The sequence below is a fragment of the Saccopteryx leptura genome, chromosome 5 (genome assembly GCF_036850995.1).
Source record: "Saccopteryx leptura isolate mSacLep1 chromosome 5, mSacLep1_pri_phased_curated, whole genome shotgun sequence".
Taxonomy (NCBI): Eukaryota; Metazoa; Chordata; class Mammalia; order Chiroptera; family Emballonuridae; genus Saccopteryx; species Saccopteryx leptura.
In genome coordinates this window covers 158,014,539-158,031,382 of record NC_089507.1, presented here as the reverse complement: position 1 = coordinate 158,031,382, position 16,844 = coordinate 158,014,539, and positions in this window count along the sequence as shown.

The following is a 16,844-nucleotide window of genomic DNA, read 5'->3' as shown; positions in this document are numbered from 1 at the left end:
ATGGAAAAGACAATATGCAACTTCTTAAAACTAAACAAACAAATATTATATATTTTTTTGAAGGAGCTAGGGTAGATGGGGGAAGTTAAAATCATTTTGTTTTCTTCATTTCATACTGAATGAGCAGAGTGCTCACAGGATTTTCATCTTTCTCTGGTGCTGTTATGCTTAATTGTAGGCATGTTCTGCAGACTCAGCACAGCTCACCAGCCAAGTCAAGATTGTAGAGAACCACGTAGTCATCTTTGGCTTTGAGGAAACTTCTTTAAGATCATCTGGATGCTGTGCTACTTCAAGTCATTTTATTTTGTTTTCACATTAATTTGTCAATCTACACTTCAACATATTGAAAATCTATTTTGGTTCATTAAGTTGAGTTGAGATGAAAACATTTTCACATGGGAACCTCCCACTAGGTCCTTGGCATGGACCCCTGGTGTCCCATTTGTGCCCAGTATCAGTTATAGCGACAGTACCTGTGATGTCCTTGACTCCTTTGCTGTATTGAACAAGTTCTACTGAGAGATCAGTCAAAGATCTGCCTTTAAACACACACACACACACACACACACACACACACACACACACACTTTAAAGAGAAAGGACTTTACCCTGGAAGAATACATCTGACACACATGTCTAATTTGGCAGATTTAGAAATCAGTTATGCAGAAACATGAGGACCACATCTCTAGCTTGCCCAACCATATTGTGTCTCTTCCATCTGGGTTAGCCTCCCGTGTCTCTGTCCGTGGGAATGATTTGACTGGCTTCAGGAAGCTGTTATTTTCATCTCTTACTTTGATAACAGCAACTGAAAGAGCTTCGGGAAAGAAGTCAGAAGGATAATGCCATGCTCGGACACAGATTCGCACCCTGCTCGCATCTCCCTGGCTCCAGCACGAGCCGGGCCAGAACAGCATTAGCAGGAAACTCTTAGGCAGTAATAATGTGTGGGACCTGATAGAAGACAGCCCCAAACTAAACATTAAAACAACACTTTATGGACATTTCTCTCTGGCCTTTAATGAGTGATTGCTGAGGCAGGTTTTGTCATTTCCACCTGAAGCTCACCGTGGGCGCCCAGTGGTCAGCCAAAGATTAATATGACAGAAGATGAGAAAATTGAGTGTTTAGCTAAAGCCCCTTATCTAGGCTTATGTGCACGAAAAGGTGGAAATAAAATGTGGGTTGTAGGGAAAATGTTTCACAATTATCAGCTCATCACTGGACTTCTCTCTCAGTGCACATAATGAGCTAAGGCAAATACCGCTAGAGGTATTGGCACAGAACACACTCTGAATTAGTAGAATTTCTTCCTCCATAACTGATTATGTCATCCATAATGGATTGCCTGATGTCTATGAGTATTTATACCTGTGATGGTTAATGTTTTGTGTCAGCTTGACTGGACCACAGGGTGCCCCGACATTTGGCTAACCATGACCCTGGGTATGTTGGTGAGGGGGTTTCTGGATGGGATTAGTATTTGAGCCTGTGGACCGAGTACAGCAATCTGTGCTCTCTCATGTGGATGAGCCTCATGCAGTTAACCTAAGGGGGAATAAACAGAAAGGCTGGCCCTTCCCGGGTAAGAGGCAACCCCTCCTGGTTTACAGCTTGGAGCTGGGAACAGTTCTTGCCTTTGGACTGGGGTTGGAATTAACTTTTTCTGGGTTTCCAGCATGATGACTGCAGATCTTGGAACTTGTCAGCCTCCATAATTCTGAGTCAGTTCCTTATAATAACTCCCTATCTATCTATCTACCACCTAAATGCCTAGCTATCTATCCTCCCTCTTTCCTACTAGTTTTGTTTTTCTTAAGAGCCCTGACTACACCCAAGGAACTCTGTCATAAGGCTGCTCTGTGTATTTTTAAGGGAGAACAATGGGGGTGAGGAAACTGAGGCACATTTCTCAGCTTTCAAAAGGTTCTTTCTTTTCTTGGTTTTGTCTTTGGTTCTCATCTCCCCTGGCCTTTGGTAATCTGCATAATGATATCAACGATCTCTCTGTTTTCATCCACTTGTTCACTCCAAGTTATCATAAAGCTAGAATTTCTTATGTAGTCATCTCATCAAGACTCTGTAACTGGATTCCTGCTTTTGCCCCCAGTACCTAAAATTACACACAAAAGAGTGGCAAGTGTATCCCAAAATAATCCCATGGCAGGTTTATGTGTGGACCCAGAAGCCCTCATTCTTTTTATCCTAAGGGACAGAAAGACATATCCAAACATTCCAACACAGCAAACCCTGACATGCTGGAGAATGACTCAGTAAATTCTGAAAGAGAGAAGAGGAAAGTTGGAGAGGCAGAAAGGGAGGAAGGGAGGGAGAGAGGAAGAGTGTGCTTGCTTTATACAAGCCACTGTTTTGCAAAGTAATGTCCCTGAGATAAATAGGAAATAGGACCCTCCCTTTAGGAGTTAGTAAACCAGGGAAGGATGGGAACTTGGACACACTTAACTCTCGTCCTAAAGTAAAACTCTTAAGGAACTCTCACCACTGATGTGCTTCCCGGTGAACCCAGGCCATGCCTAGTTTCCGTTCAATGAAACAAACCAAACGTCTCAACAAAGCTCTTTTTCCCTAATGCAAGGAGATACCTCATCTGACTCGGACGGCTTTCATGTGCGCATTATTTTCTGGCAGCACTGTGTTCCAGAAATGCTACAAAGAAGTGTAAGAAAAGGGAAAATACTCAAGAAACGGTACTTTGATTATGTTCCCCTTTGCTGTATAAGCCCAGACCTGATGACAAGACTTAACAGCAGTGCTGGTGTCTCAGGAACTCAGAGACACTCCTGACTCTGTCCTATTGCTCATCCTCATGGTACCACCAGATTTCAATATCAATTATCCTCATGAGCAAGGATCTATGTGATTCAGAGTAATTTACATTTATTAATAATTGCACTCATGAATAAGACACACTTTTCCTAGAGTTGTCCTTCCTAGCATGTCTAAATTTAATACCAAATGAGAATGTCTCAAGCACTAAAGTAAGTACTTTACCAACCACTCCTTCTTCAAGCTTTATAATAAAATGGTAAGATGAATCTTATTTTCTCTAATGTACAGATGAGAAAAAAATGAGGCTTAAAGTGGTAAAATGAATTACTCAAGGTCACCCAGCTGGTAAGCAGAAGAACTAGAATTGAATCTTGAGTTTGCTGAACTCTGAGACCAGGTTCTTGGCATCAAACCATGGATCCTGAAGACAGACTCAAGTAGCAATGAACATCTAAGAGAAGGGAGAGGTGAGAGGCAAATAAGGGTAGAAAAACTGTTCAACTCTCTCTTCATTCTCTAATAATCAATTTGTCCACTCAGAAGGTATATTTAACTTCATTTTGTACCAGTCTTTCTGCACGCTCGCAGAAAACAGGTGTATTACTGTTCATAACTTCAAACTCAGAAGTGCATGCTTTGACTTGGTGGCAATTTGCTTTCCTAGTTCTTTCCCTTCCTGTCCTCCATTTCTTCATAATCTCTCCTGTTCTTTGTTTACTGGCCTCCTTTCCCCCAATGCTTAACCTCTAGGTGAAGTTCAAGCCTCTTCTTCTCCAGAAAGCGTGCCTTCCTCCAACACTTAACAAAAGATGTAACCAGTAATTAACTGTTCCTTAAATATGGTTTGCTTGATTTTTCCAAATGGTCTATAAACTTATAGACAAGGTCTATGGATGAAACATTTCTTCCTTATTAGCAACACATTAATAGACCCTTAATAGTAGCTGGATACATTCAGAATAATTTTCAGCTAGTTGTATTTTTTGAAATGTAGCCATATATTTCTGGGGCTTCACTTAGGTTGCATCTTCTCAACATTGATATTTTTGTTTAATACATTAATAAAATTGGTGTTTTCTCAGTTTTATGGGTTCTCCCTCACCACCTGGCAAATATCCATTCTCCAGATCCTGCCTAACATCTCCCAGTATCAAGAAGAAGCATTTCATTAATTTGTAACTACATATGTTTTGTGTAATAACAAGAATGAACTCTGAAATTCCACAGAGGGAAGAAAAAGTAACTGATTACCTACATGGTTTTTATGCACAATAATGTAATTTTTCAGTGGATTTAAAAAATTGCAGAACCTGATACTCAATACACAAAATTGTCCGTATATATTTCTTGTTTAATTTTGTGAAATGTACTGGGCTCAAGTTCGAAAGAATTCCACCTTTTCCATCAGCTGAGTTTTTTTCTTTTTCATTGCTAGCACTCTGGAACCTGTATCTTTCTTGAGATTTGATGGTGACCTCACAGGTACCTTATTAATAATAAACCAGAGGGGCTCAGCAGAGCTCAGGCTTGGTGTAATAAATCATACTACAAGCAAGTGCCGTGCTTGCAGTTTTGGAATTCAGAGGAATATAATTACCAAGATTGAGGGTCTGGCAAGTAATGAGAGTGACTTGGGGTGGGGACTAGCCTTTCATTGGTCTGGCACGTGCTTATGGTTATTAATTACATTTGCATTTTACATTGCTAATTTCCATTATTCTTACCAGTTACAACATAATTGAATAAAAAATGAAGCTGCAAATGGCAGGTCCAGATATTACACTGTGTCTCTGCCCAAGGAAGTTTACACACCATTTAAGTTATTTGAAGTGATTGATAATAAGACAAACTTCAAGGTGACTAATGGCACCCAAGTAGGCAAATAATCATAATGGGAGATTTTAGGAGTTTATAAAGGAGAAAGAAGATCACAGACAGTTAACATGTGGATTTTTTGCTTGTCAATTAACCACCATGCAATTCAGTTGTTCTGTTTCTCAAAAAACTTCCTTCAGTCACTAAGGCAGATAACTAACTGCTAGTGTGGTTCCAAGTCCATATGTCTTTAAGACCTAGTCTGTTTTCGATGCCTTTGTGCTTAGGTACTTGCTAAAGGTGGTGGTATCTGTTTAATGCTAGCCTTCGGTCACAAAAGCATTGCTATCTAGGCCATTTAGCATAGTTCAGTGTTTTCTAACAACTTGAAAATGGACCTCTTGGATATTCTAAGGGAAATGCTGAAGCCTCCCCATGCACATGCACATAAGCGTGAATAGACTAGCACTTGTGAACAAATTAGGGAGCGGAAGTAGGTAGCACTTGGACTTCCACTTTAATGGGTCCCAGAATGGAGAGGCCAGGTGCAGAGGCAAGCTGCAATGTCACCAACCCACCTTGGTATAAATATTCATAAGAATGACTCCTGGTTACTGAGAAAGGTTGACCTATGTCTTTTGCCCTTTCTTAAGATGGCAGGTAGACAGATGGGTGATGTGTATTTGGTTAAAATTTTCAAGCAAAAATAATTGTTCCTTAATTAAGCTTTCTAGAACAAACTTTAACAGTGAAAATGCTGTTTATTCCAATGATAGTTTAGTCCTTGATGGAAAGAGTTGAATAAGGTACTTCTGTAAACGGCAAGTCCACTGGCCCAGGGTTCCCCTCGGCACTTGGGAGGCCTGGAGCGATCGGCAGTTTTGATAGCTACTACTCCTCTGTGAAGTTAGAAAGCCCCACAGTCAGTTCTGCTCTCCTTCCTGGAAAAGGCCAGACTGCGCCCATCCTGCCAGTCACAGCTTGAAACATTGTGCTTTTCCAATGCTTTCTTCCTCGTCACCCATACTACTGAGACTTTATGATCATCAAAGAGGAATTTAACTGGGAGCCTAAATTCTACAAAACATAATCATAAATCTCCCTTTTTAAAGAGAAGAGAACAGAAATTACGAGAAGGTTGGAGCTTTGATTCAGTCCGCATTGGAATTGAAAATGAAAGCCAGTCGAGTACTCTCAACATCGGTCTTCATATAACCACTGGGAATACTGTTCCTGGCGAATTAAGAAACCTGTTGTAACTGCTTTCAGGCAAACGGCAGCCTGAGAACATTATTGACCTCTGTCAGAGAGAAGCCTGCTCATAGATCTAGCAGAGATTCATGTCTAATGGATGTGTTTTCTTCAGTGCCTCTCTGTTAAACGAGATGCCTTTAACAGCATCATTGGAATGATAGTAGTTTGTTCTAGCATCACATTAAATGCTCCAATGGCTGTGTGTGTGGTCTCTCTTGGGTTTCTTCTTTCTTCACTGTACTGTGAAAACATACACTGCGTGTACGTGGTTATTATCATTGTTGCTAAGAAGTATGAGACCATGGGTTTCTGGCCCATCATCTGTGCAGAGCAGTGCCAGCGAATCCTGCCCGAGTGTAATAACAATCTAGAAGTAAAGCCGTCATGGTGAAACCTATCAAAAATGTGGCGATTTATGAAAATACGTCCCTCAAGCACACCAAAGTTGTCATCAGAGTGAGTTAGCTGCCAATTTACTTTTCCATCTTGTAAAAGGGCACAGAATTCTACTGTAAAAATAAAATCAGCTAATGCATAACTACGTCTGTGAATGATAAAGTTGAAACAAGAGATGAACGTTATCACTTAGCGCTTTTCCAAGTATGTTACCGTCTTACAGAATGCTGCAGTTCAGGCTTCTGATTTTGGAAGATTTCTTTCAAAGGAGATTATGATGAATATTTTCTGCCTATGAATTGGCAGATTTCAGCCAATGAGCACTTATTAAGTGTCGACTGTGGTCTAGGCACTGGGTCACAGAAAACAGGACAATTTGTTAAAAACTGCTAGCATACAGCCAGAACATATATTTATTTATATCTTCAATAAATCTTTTGTTGGTTAATTAACTTTTGGCACACTCCACATTCACCTGTATTCCTCTGGGAGAAAAAGAGAGAGAGAGAGAGAAATGTCAGGACAAGAGGCGGTGTTTATTCTGGCCCTTGAAGGATACTTAGGTTTGTATCATTTCCAGCCAACTTATTAGTGTGCTCTTGTTCTGCTTCACTTAGCTGAGTTCTTTCAAAATCAAAGACATAAACAAAAATAACAACAGTCACTTCTGTGACCCACCTCCTGACCCTGGCTCACTCACTCTAATGAGTTCCTATAACACTTGGTCTCTGGAACATGGAAGTTTTGCACATTCGCTAACACTGCCACACTCCTGGGATCATGGGATGGAGGGGAAGAGTGGGACATTGGGGGTTGTCTCCTGGAGCTTTCTGACTGACTCTGACACAAGAATCTCATGTCCCACTCTATAGCAGGTGAGCAAGGCATGCAGTCACAGAGGGTACAGAGTACCTTTCCCTTGACCACCATTTGCTCACTCATCCTCATGGCCACACCATGCTTTCATGGGCTCCTCCCAGAAAGCCTCTATGCCCACCAGCACAGTTACTACCCAGTTGGACCATCCATCCTTCCCTGAACTTCCGTACCTTTAAAAGTAACACTGTCACCTAAAATCTCATCAGTCATCCCTTCTACTTTTATACTTTGATCATTTCCTTCTCTCATAAACTTCAACAAATATTTATTGAACCTACTATATTCTTGTTATTATTGTGGAAGCTTTGAAATAGCACTGAGCTTAAAATATATATTTTTCCCTCTTTGAGTGTACCACATATTGTGAGGAATGAGATAGCAAATAAGTGCATAGAAGATGCAGTGATAAATACCCTGGAGAAAACAAAATTGCAATGAAAACAAGTTCTTGAGTACTGTACAATACTAGAAACAATGACCAGGGAATGCTTTACAAAGAGGAAGTAGCTGAGCACAAATCTAAAGGGCTTATAATTAGACAAGAATTTGTCAAACAGACATTTTTTTATTACTCTATGAGATTGTAAAACAGATGATAGATTAGATGATAGATAGATAGATAAATAGATAGATAGATAGATAAGATTCCCTGCCTCTTTTTCAAACCTAACTCCAGAACCTGGTACGTAGTGTTTATAAAAGAATGAATAGTTGCAAGCATGAGAAAATGAATACTGTTTATATTGTCTAAGTTTTTTAAGTCTCAGTTCCCATCCCCCCAAAATGTTAAGGTAGAAGCAGTAAAGGAAATTACATATTTCCTGAGCTCCCTTATTTCCCAACCCCCTTTGGGGTTAGCAGGGACAGATGACTGGTTTTATCAAATAACACACGAGCAGAGGTGACGTATATCATTTCAGAGCCTATATATTTAAGAGATAAAGCATGAACCTCCAATTTTTATTTCCCTTGCAGTGGAAACCTTGAAGGCCATGTGATAAAATGAAAATGTCAAAAATAGAGTACCTTAGATCATTGGATGAAGAAAAGTCCCATTAAAGTGCAGCTGAGACAAGTAACTTTATTTTGCTAAGTCACTGAAATTTAGAAATTATTTGTTACCATACATTGTCTAGTCTATTCTTACTAAATTAGGGTGTATACATATCATGTCGAGAGTGTATAATCAGTCTGTTATGCATTGATCATTAAAATGTAGAACAAATGAGACTGAGTTTTTGCTAATTATATTGCGATACTTTGGTTAGCTGAAAAATATAGGCATCAGATTGGTTCCAGGAAGATAAAGGGTTTATTCCAAGATAGCCATGTGGTTTCTGGAGACTCTATAGATAACAAAGATGATAGTGAGCTCCTAAATAGGTTTCTTGGAGCTTTTAGTTGCTGTACCATCCACCCTGGATTGCATGGTAGATAGGTCAAAGGATAGGAGCTTCAGCTTGTTCAAGATCCTGATGTGCTCTTAGGGAACTGAAGTACAGAAACACCTATGCCTTGGGAGGGCTCACAGTGAGTATACATGCTAAAACTGGTAGTGTCTTTTCTTCCCATGGTTCTAATAGGGTACCTAGCTATCTCAGGAGCTCCTACATATAGGAACTTTAACCTGTTACTCCCCATATTTCCCATACCACTGAGAAAAGGAAGGATCAGTGAGTTACTAATAACTGTACTGTATTTAGTTGCTTAGTTCATTCATCGTATGTTCTTGACCAGTTGAAAAACAGTAAAATAAGCAAAAGAAAGTCAACCAGACTGATGAGAATACAAATTTACTTTTGGATTACTTAGATTTCAGAGTTTGAATCTGGAGTTCTCAAATCCTAAATCAATCAATTTTAGCTTTCACTTCTTTTTTTTTTTTTAAAGAAGGATTGTCCTTTTTATGTTATTTTTTTAATTAATTTATTTTTTCAGAGACAGAGAGAGAGTCAGAGAGAGGAATAGACAGGGACAGACAGGAATAGAGAGATGAGAAGCATCATTCATTAGTTTTTCATTGCGCATTGCAACACCTTAGTTGTTTATTGATTGCTTTCTCATATGTGCCTTGACTGTGGGCCTTCAGCAGACAGAGTAACCCCTTGCTCAAGCCAGCGACCTTGGGCTCAAGCTGGTGAGCTTTTGCTCAAACCAGATGAGCCCTCGCTCAAGCTGGCGACCTTGGGGTCTTGAACCTGGGTCTTCCACATCCCAGTCCGATGCTTTATCCACTGCACCACTGCCTGGTCAGGCTAGCTTTTACTTCTTTAAACACCAAAGACCAAGCTATTGATAGGTGTACTTATTTACAAACAAAATAAACTAACTCTGGTTGATATAAACAGAAAAGAAAGACAAATTGAGAACTTCAGTCAGAGATATAAAGCCAAGACCATGCTCAAATTACTGCAGACCTGATATGGTGAGGATGCCACCACCAGATACCACACCCACTCTCTGCTCTATAGTTTACACTACGTCCCCCAACACCACTACCCTGGGGCACTGGACGCCACCATCAGCGTCACAGACACTGCTGCCCAGGAGGCTTGAAAGCTCTTCCCCTCAAAGCCTGGTTAACATTTCTCCTGTGCTCTCTAAAGGCAATCTTCTGAGCATGATGAACTCCATTGGCTGCATGCATTTGTCTACCTCACCTTCACTTTGCAACTCAGAGCAACTGGGTTCTTTTTTCACTCCACTGATGCTGCCCTTTGACTGAGATCTCAGGGACTTTCTCATTGGAAATGCAATGAACACTTTCTCCAGCTAAATTTGGATGGATTTTATATTCCTCATCACTCCCCTTTTCCTTGGCACCAATTTTCCTGCTCATGCCTTAAATACTAGTATCCTAAGGGTTTGGATCTGCAAACCACCTGTCTATTCACACTAAATTTCTTGGGAGTCCAATACACCCTTGTGGTTTTAATTATCACCTACATGGTAATGATTCCTACATCAATATTTCTAACCCTAACTTGTCTTCTGAGCTTAAGATTTGTACATGCACTGAAGCCAGTGTCTGGGAGAAGGTCAAGGAGCCTATCCCAGACAGCTCTTGAGCATTGACCTCTGTGCACATTTCCCTGAATAACCAACCTAATGGACATGATAATGGATTATAACAGTAGTCCCCAACCCCCGGGCTGTGGATCGGTACCAGTCCGTGGGCCATTTGGTACCAGTCCGCAGAGAAAGAATAAATAACTTACATTATTTCCGTTTTATTTATATTTAAGTCTGAACGATGTTTTATTTTTTAAAAATGACCAGATTCCCTCTGTTACATCTGTCTAAGACTCACTCTTGACGCTTGTCTCGGTCACACGATACATTTATCCGTCCCACCCTAAAGGCTGGTCTGTGAAAATATTTTCTGACATTAAACTGGTCCGTGGCCCAAAAAAGGTCAGGGACCACTGGATTATAAGAATTCCCATGCCTCTCATAAACAGATTATAATTTTAAAAATCAAACAAATTTACAAATAAAACTTGAGAACAGGAAAAAGGGCTTTGGAAAACCAGGGACCCAATCAATTAATGTGGATACCTTAGGATGTTCTATCTCTATGTTCCTTTTCATAGCTACTTACTCTTTCTACCCACTTCATTCTGTGCTCTTGCTGTTGGATCTTTTTCTCCTGTTTCCTAGATGGAAGAACTTATTATCATAAAATCTTATCCTCAGTCCATTTGAGCTAATATAATAGAATACCATATACTGGCTGGTTTATAAACAATAGAAATTTATTTCTCACAGTTCTGAAAGCTGAAAGTCCAAGATCAAGGTGCCCACAGATTCAGAGTCTGATGAGGACCTGCTTTCTGGTTCCGAGACGGTCGTTTTCGCTCTATGTCTTCACATGGTAGAAGTTTCAAGGGTGACTTCTGGAATCTTTTGTATAGGGCACAAATCCCAGCTGTGAGGGCACCACCCACATGACCTGATCAGCTCCCAGAATCCCACATTCAAATATCATCATATCAGGGATTAGGTTTTAAGATATCAATCATGGCTGAGGGTGATGCACAATCATTTAGCCTCTAGCCAGGCCTGAGTTTTTTGGGTTTTTTTTAATCATCTAAGTTTAAATAGTTTAAATTTAAATAACCTAAGTTTCAGCAATATTGTTATCAAATGGGGAAATATATTTACCAGATTAAAGATAGAAGGAGTTGTGCCAGCAGAAAGATAATAGTTATCCACTACAATGATAATTCTGCACATATCGGCTGCATATTTCATAGCTTACAAAGTTATTTTTATCAAAGAAATTCATAGCTATTTTCTCATTTCTTTCATGTGCAAACCCTGTGGTTTAAGGGACATTACCCTCATTTCACAGATGAGGGAACTAAGACTCAAAGAGAATAAAAAATTTAATCTGAATCCAAAAGCTAGTGAAGACTAGTGTTAAGACATGAATAATTACCTATAGTCTTTAATACAAATGCCTTGGAATGTTGATTAACTTGTGTGGACATGTGGGAGTCTCTGAAAATCAATGATGGCTCAGCATCAGGGCTGAGCACTCTGCTAGGTGATATGTGTTGCCAACTGTAGTGTCAATTTCCTTTCTTCTGAAAGTAAAATCTTGTTTCAAGAGGAAATATTGTTGAGATCTCTGCATCTATAAAACTAATTTCTTTGTAACACTGGATTTGTTCTTGACATTAGTTATGCCATGCTTATTAATTCTCATTGAGACAAGTTACTCTTCTGGGGTCATTCATTTACATGCCAAGTGGATTTGAGCATCTCCAGTGGAGGAGGCTGCATGCTTGACACTCCCTGCCCTCAAACAATTAATTCACTGTCAGTTGAACCAGGGATGGATGCATGCAACTGTGTACATGTGATATAGGCCATGAAAGATGTGCAAACAGAATATAATGGGAATTCTAAGGAACTTACTGTAATGTGGAAGTCAGGGAGAACAGTACTTGAGAAAGTGCCCCTTTAGTGGAGCCTTGGACAGTACTGAGTGACTTAGGGGGAAATAGACAAACTTGTAGGGAATAGGCTTAGCAAAGCCTGACTTAAAGCTCAGTCCTGACTGGATCTGTCAGCTTAGAGTCTCGTGGTCCTTCCCCACCAGGGTTGTGTATTCAGTGGGAGTGATGGCTCCTCCTCCACCTTCAGATCCATCAATCCTCTCGGAAATGCCCTCAAATCCCATTTGCTATCTATATGAGTCTACAATTCTGTTTCATTCACTATGTAGAATCACACACATTCACCAAGACTTGGGATTTGTTATTATAAACACTAGATTATTGTAGTTTATTGCTCTTTGCCACCCTACACATGTGTCTTTGTGAATAAGAAAATGAACTGGTTTTCAGTTTAATAGGATATTATGATGGAGTTGTATAAAAAGTTTAAGGAGAAGGCCCTGGCCGGTTGGCTCAGTGGTAGAGCATTGGCCTGGCGTGCAGAAGTCCTGGGTTCAATTCCCAGCCAGGGCACACAGGAGAGGCACCCATCTGCTTCTCCACCCCTCCCCCTCTCCTTCCTCTCTGTCTCTCTCTTCCCCTCCCGCATCCGAGGCTCTATTGGAGCAAAGATGGCCCGGGTGCTGGGGATGGCTCCTTAGCCTCTGCCCCAGGCGCTGGAGTGGCTCTGGTCACAACAGAGCGATGCCCCGAAGGGGCAGAGCATCGCCCCCTGGTGGGCAGAGCCTCGCCCCTGGTGGGCGTGCCGGGTAGATCCTGGTCGGGCGCATGCGGAAGTCTGTCTGACTGTCTCTCCCCATTTCCAGCTTCAGAAAAATACAAAAAAAGAAAAGTTTAAGGAGAGATGCATGCTCTCCTGAAATGGTCAGTGATTTTTTTTGTTTGTTTTAGTTTTTGTTTTTAATATAGTGAGAGGAGGGGAGGTAGAGGCAGACTCTTGTCTGTGCCTGACCAGGATCCACCTAGCAAGCCTACTAGGGAGCAATGCTCTGCCCATCTGGGGTGTTGCTGTGATGCTCAGCAACCAAACTCTTCTTAGTGCCTGAGACAGACGCCAGGGAGCCATCCTCAGTGGCCAGGGACAACTCCCTCCAATTGAGCCATGGCTGCAGGAGAGAGAGAGAGAGACAGAGAGAGAAAGAGAGAGAGAGAGAGAGAGGGAGGTGAGAGGAGAAGGGGTAGGAAAGCAGATGGTCTCTTCTCCTGTGTGCCCTGACCGAGAATCAAATCCAGGACTTCCTTGTACTGGACCTATGCTCTACCACTGAGCTAACTAGTCAGGGCCTTGGTCAGTGTTTATCACACTGGTTTTTAAACCATTGTGCTTGCTTCTCTAGGACAAAGGTGTGCATGGGGATGGAGGCCTGACTGAATATGACTTTTCCTGGCTTATAACTAGGAGAAAAGTTTGTAATTGCAGGAGTGTCTTACAAATATATATATATATATATATATATATATACAAATTGCAAATTTATTTTATATAATAAATCAAAAAATATATTTAGAGCAGCAGCTATTTACTAAATTATAAAACAAAGAAAAAAATGTCCCTGGCTGTGCTTGCATTGCAATTAAAGGATTGGCATTAAACATGTAATATGATGTTATATATGTATGATATGACAGAAGCTTGTGTAGTGATACGTGCTATCTGAAAAATAACGCTGGCAGTGAGGTTATGTTGGATAAATGAGGTCAGGAAAGACCCAGAGTTAGAGTTTGGAAGGAGATGTGAATGAAGAAGGAAAGTGAACAGTACAGAGTCTGAGGGCAATGCACAGTAAAGAGGAGAAAAGTGGAAGTGCCCTAACACTGGAATAGCCATGCCGTTTTGTTGTTGTTGTTTTGTTTTGTGTTTTAGAAACAGCAAGAAGGTCACCCTGGTAGAAGCAGAGTAAGTGAAGAAGGCAGTATAAAATCTAAGAGATAAGAAAGGGCCAGATCACATGGGCCCTTGGAGTCCTAGGATCAGGAGTTTATAATTTATTCTGAGTATGATGGGAAGCCACAAGGGTCTTTTAAAGACAACAAATAACTACTCTTTGAAGAAATAACTGTGTTGGGAGTGGGAGGTAACAAAATAAAGCAGAGAAAAAAGTTTGGTGGCATTTGCTCTGATCTAATCTTGAACTCAGTAGTTGTATAGGAGGGAAGATATAGATAAATTTAGGATATAGTGTGAAAGTAGTCTTGTAAATGAAATAACAAAGGGGAGTGAGAGAGAAAAAAAGTCTTTAAGGATGACTCACTGTTTTTTTTACCTGAGCCACGGGATGGTGATTTTATCATTTACTGATATGGGAAGATGGGAGGATGAGTCAGGTTTTGGTGTAAGTAGGGTTGAGGATGCATAGATTAGATTCCTGGAGTGAGAAGGTGACATTGGAGACATCCTCTTGGATGTATCAAGTTTACAGTTGGAACTCAGTATAAGGTCAAGGAAAATTTGAGAGTCATCAGAATATAGATGGTATTTAAAGCCATGGGATTGGATACAATCATCTATGGAGTAAGCCTAGAAAAAGGTCAAGAATTGAGATTTCAGGCACTCGGTCAGAGAAGATATAGTAACATTTCTAAAGCTGGCCCAGTTTAAAATCAAGACTTCCAAACACCTTTGGGATGTGTGTGGTGTTCATTATCAGCGTGTCTTGCTTCGCTCTGTGCTATCCATCTGTGAACTCCAGGAGGCTGACGTCTCAGGAACGCTTCAACCGGGGCCCCCTGCTTTCTTGCTTCAGTTTGGATTGAACCATTACGTGGAAGCCGTAGGAGGCTGGAGAGAAGAGGAGAAAGAGGTCGGAGAATTTATTTCCCTTTCTCCTTCAATACAGGGCTCTTGGCTGTGAGGAACGAATATCAGAATTGAGAGTAACTTTATAATTTTTTAAGTTTGCTGTGATATTAACTAATTCCACTTAAACTCCAAAGTCACATGTGAAAGCACTTTCAAAAGTCAAAGCATCAACAGTTCAAATGCCATTGAAATGTTTACCTGAAACTTATGTACTCTTATTGATCAATATCACCCCATTAAATTTGTTTCAAAATAAAGTTTTTTAAAATCTAAAAAAAAAAAATCTGAAGGGAAGAAACAAATAACAATTTATTACTACTTTCTTCACTAGCTTAAAAACTCTACATTAGCTGATACTCTGTATATTGATGAATGAATGAGTGTATTTAGTATTTTCCTGAGACCCAGAAATAATATTGCCTGGGTAAAAAAGCAAGTGGGAACAGAAACTAGTGTTAGGAGGATGGAGGACAATTCTTGGGAACCTAGAAAGAGAAGATGGAGAAATAATATCATCTTGAAAACATCTTATTGACAGATTTAGCCTGGGGTAGAACAGACTCAGGGCTACAGCATGGATTATAAATCTTGACGTGGGCTTCCAACAAACACTGAAATTCATGTTTCTTTTAATTTTGAATCGGGTGGTCTAAAGACAAAAGCAATCAAAAGTCATGGGTGTGGATTTTTTTTCCACTGCTAATTCTGCTCACACAATCTCCCTGGGCATACAAGCCTTGTTCCAGGGGCAGGTCAGAAGTGTTAGCTGAACTGACAAAACCAGTTAAAGGAAGAAAACATCCAAAATGACTAGATGGGCAAAGAGCCCCCTCCTGTCCAGTCTCATTCACGAGTCCTTGTGACAGATTGAGGCCAACTTGACCAAGTGGGAAAGGTTGATAGACACTTCCGTGTGTGTTTTCAATTGGTCTCATGCTGGCTGACCTTGCAACTCTCTAGCGTTCTGTGATAGTGATCAAGACCTTGTCTAGTAGTGGTGGGTTGACTGGGGATCAAACGACTCAGCTGGGCGTAGGCTTGCCCTAACAGACTCATGCTGATGGGCCCGGGCTTCCAGGTCAGGAGCTCACCAAAACAACACTGACTGTTTCATTCCCTGACAGCTCCTGGGAGTCCGACTGTGCCCGTGATTGATTCCACACAACACAGCTCTCCAGCCACATTCATTTCGGGCAGAAGCTGATGTTCTTGTTCATCATGGCTGTGAAAAATCCCCAAACTCATAGCAAATGCTCTCTGTCTGAATGTGGAAATAAGTTGAATTTTTGAATTAAAGTCCTTTTTGACAAAAATGGATGTTTAGGAAGACCATCTCTGAAATCATCAAGACCAGATGTCTTGTTGGGGATGAGCTTGCCCCTGGCCATTTCTTTGAGGTGTTATTATTCTAGCAAACAAACAAGCAAGTCCCTGGTAATGTGAGTGAGAGCACATTGCCCTATGTATTGTTGTAAGGTACCAAAAAGCTGCAAATTAATATTGATATTCTAGGAAGAAAAGGTCAGGCTTTCCTGTCCTTTCCTTGGAAAATGGAGGAAAAGGAATGTAGAAGTCTCCTGACTTACAAGAAGGACTAGGGTCATTTGGTCTTAAGTTCTCTGAAAGGATTAAGGTTAACTGAGAAATTTCTTCTCTTTCAATAGGAGGCAGAATTTACATACCACCTTGCATTGATTGTAGTTCCTCCCTTTCCTGGAATCTTGAAAGTAAAATACCTCTAGGCTAGTGAGGGAAGAGGAACCCTGAAAGATTTATAAATATCTTTGATTGTGTTACCTTGAAAGTCTTAATGTTTCTGTGTATCCCATAGACCAGGGGTAGTCAACCTTTTTATACCTACCACCCACTTTTGTATCTCTGTTAGTAGTAAAATTTTCTAACTACCCACTGGTTCCACAGTAATGGTGATTTATAAAGTA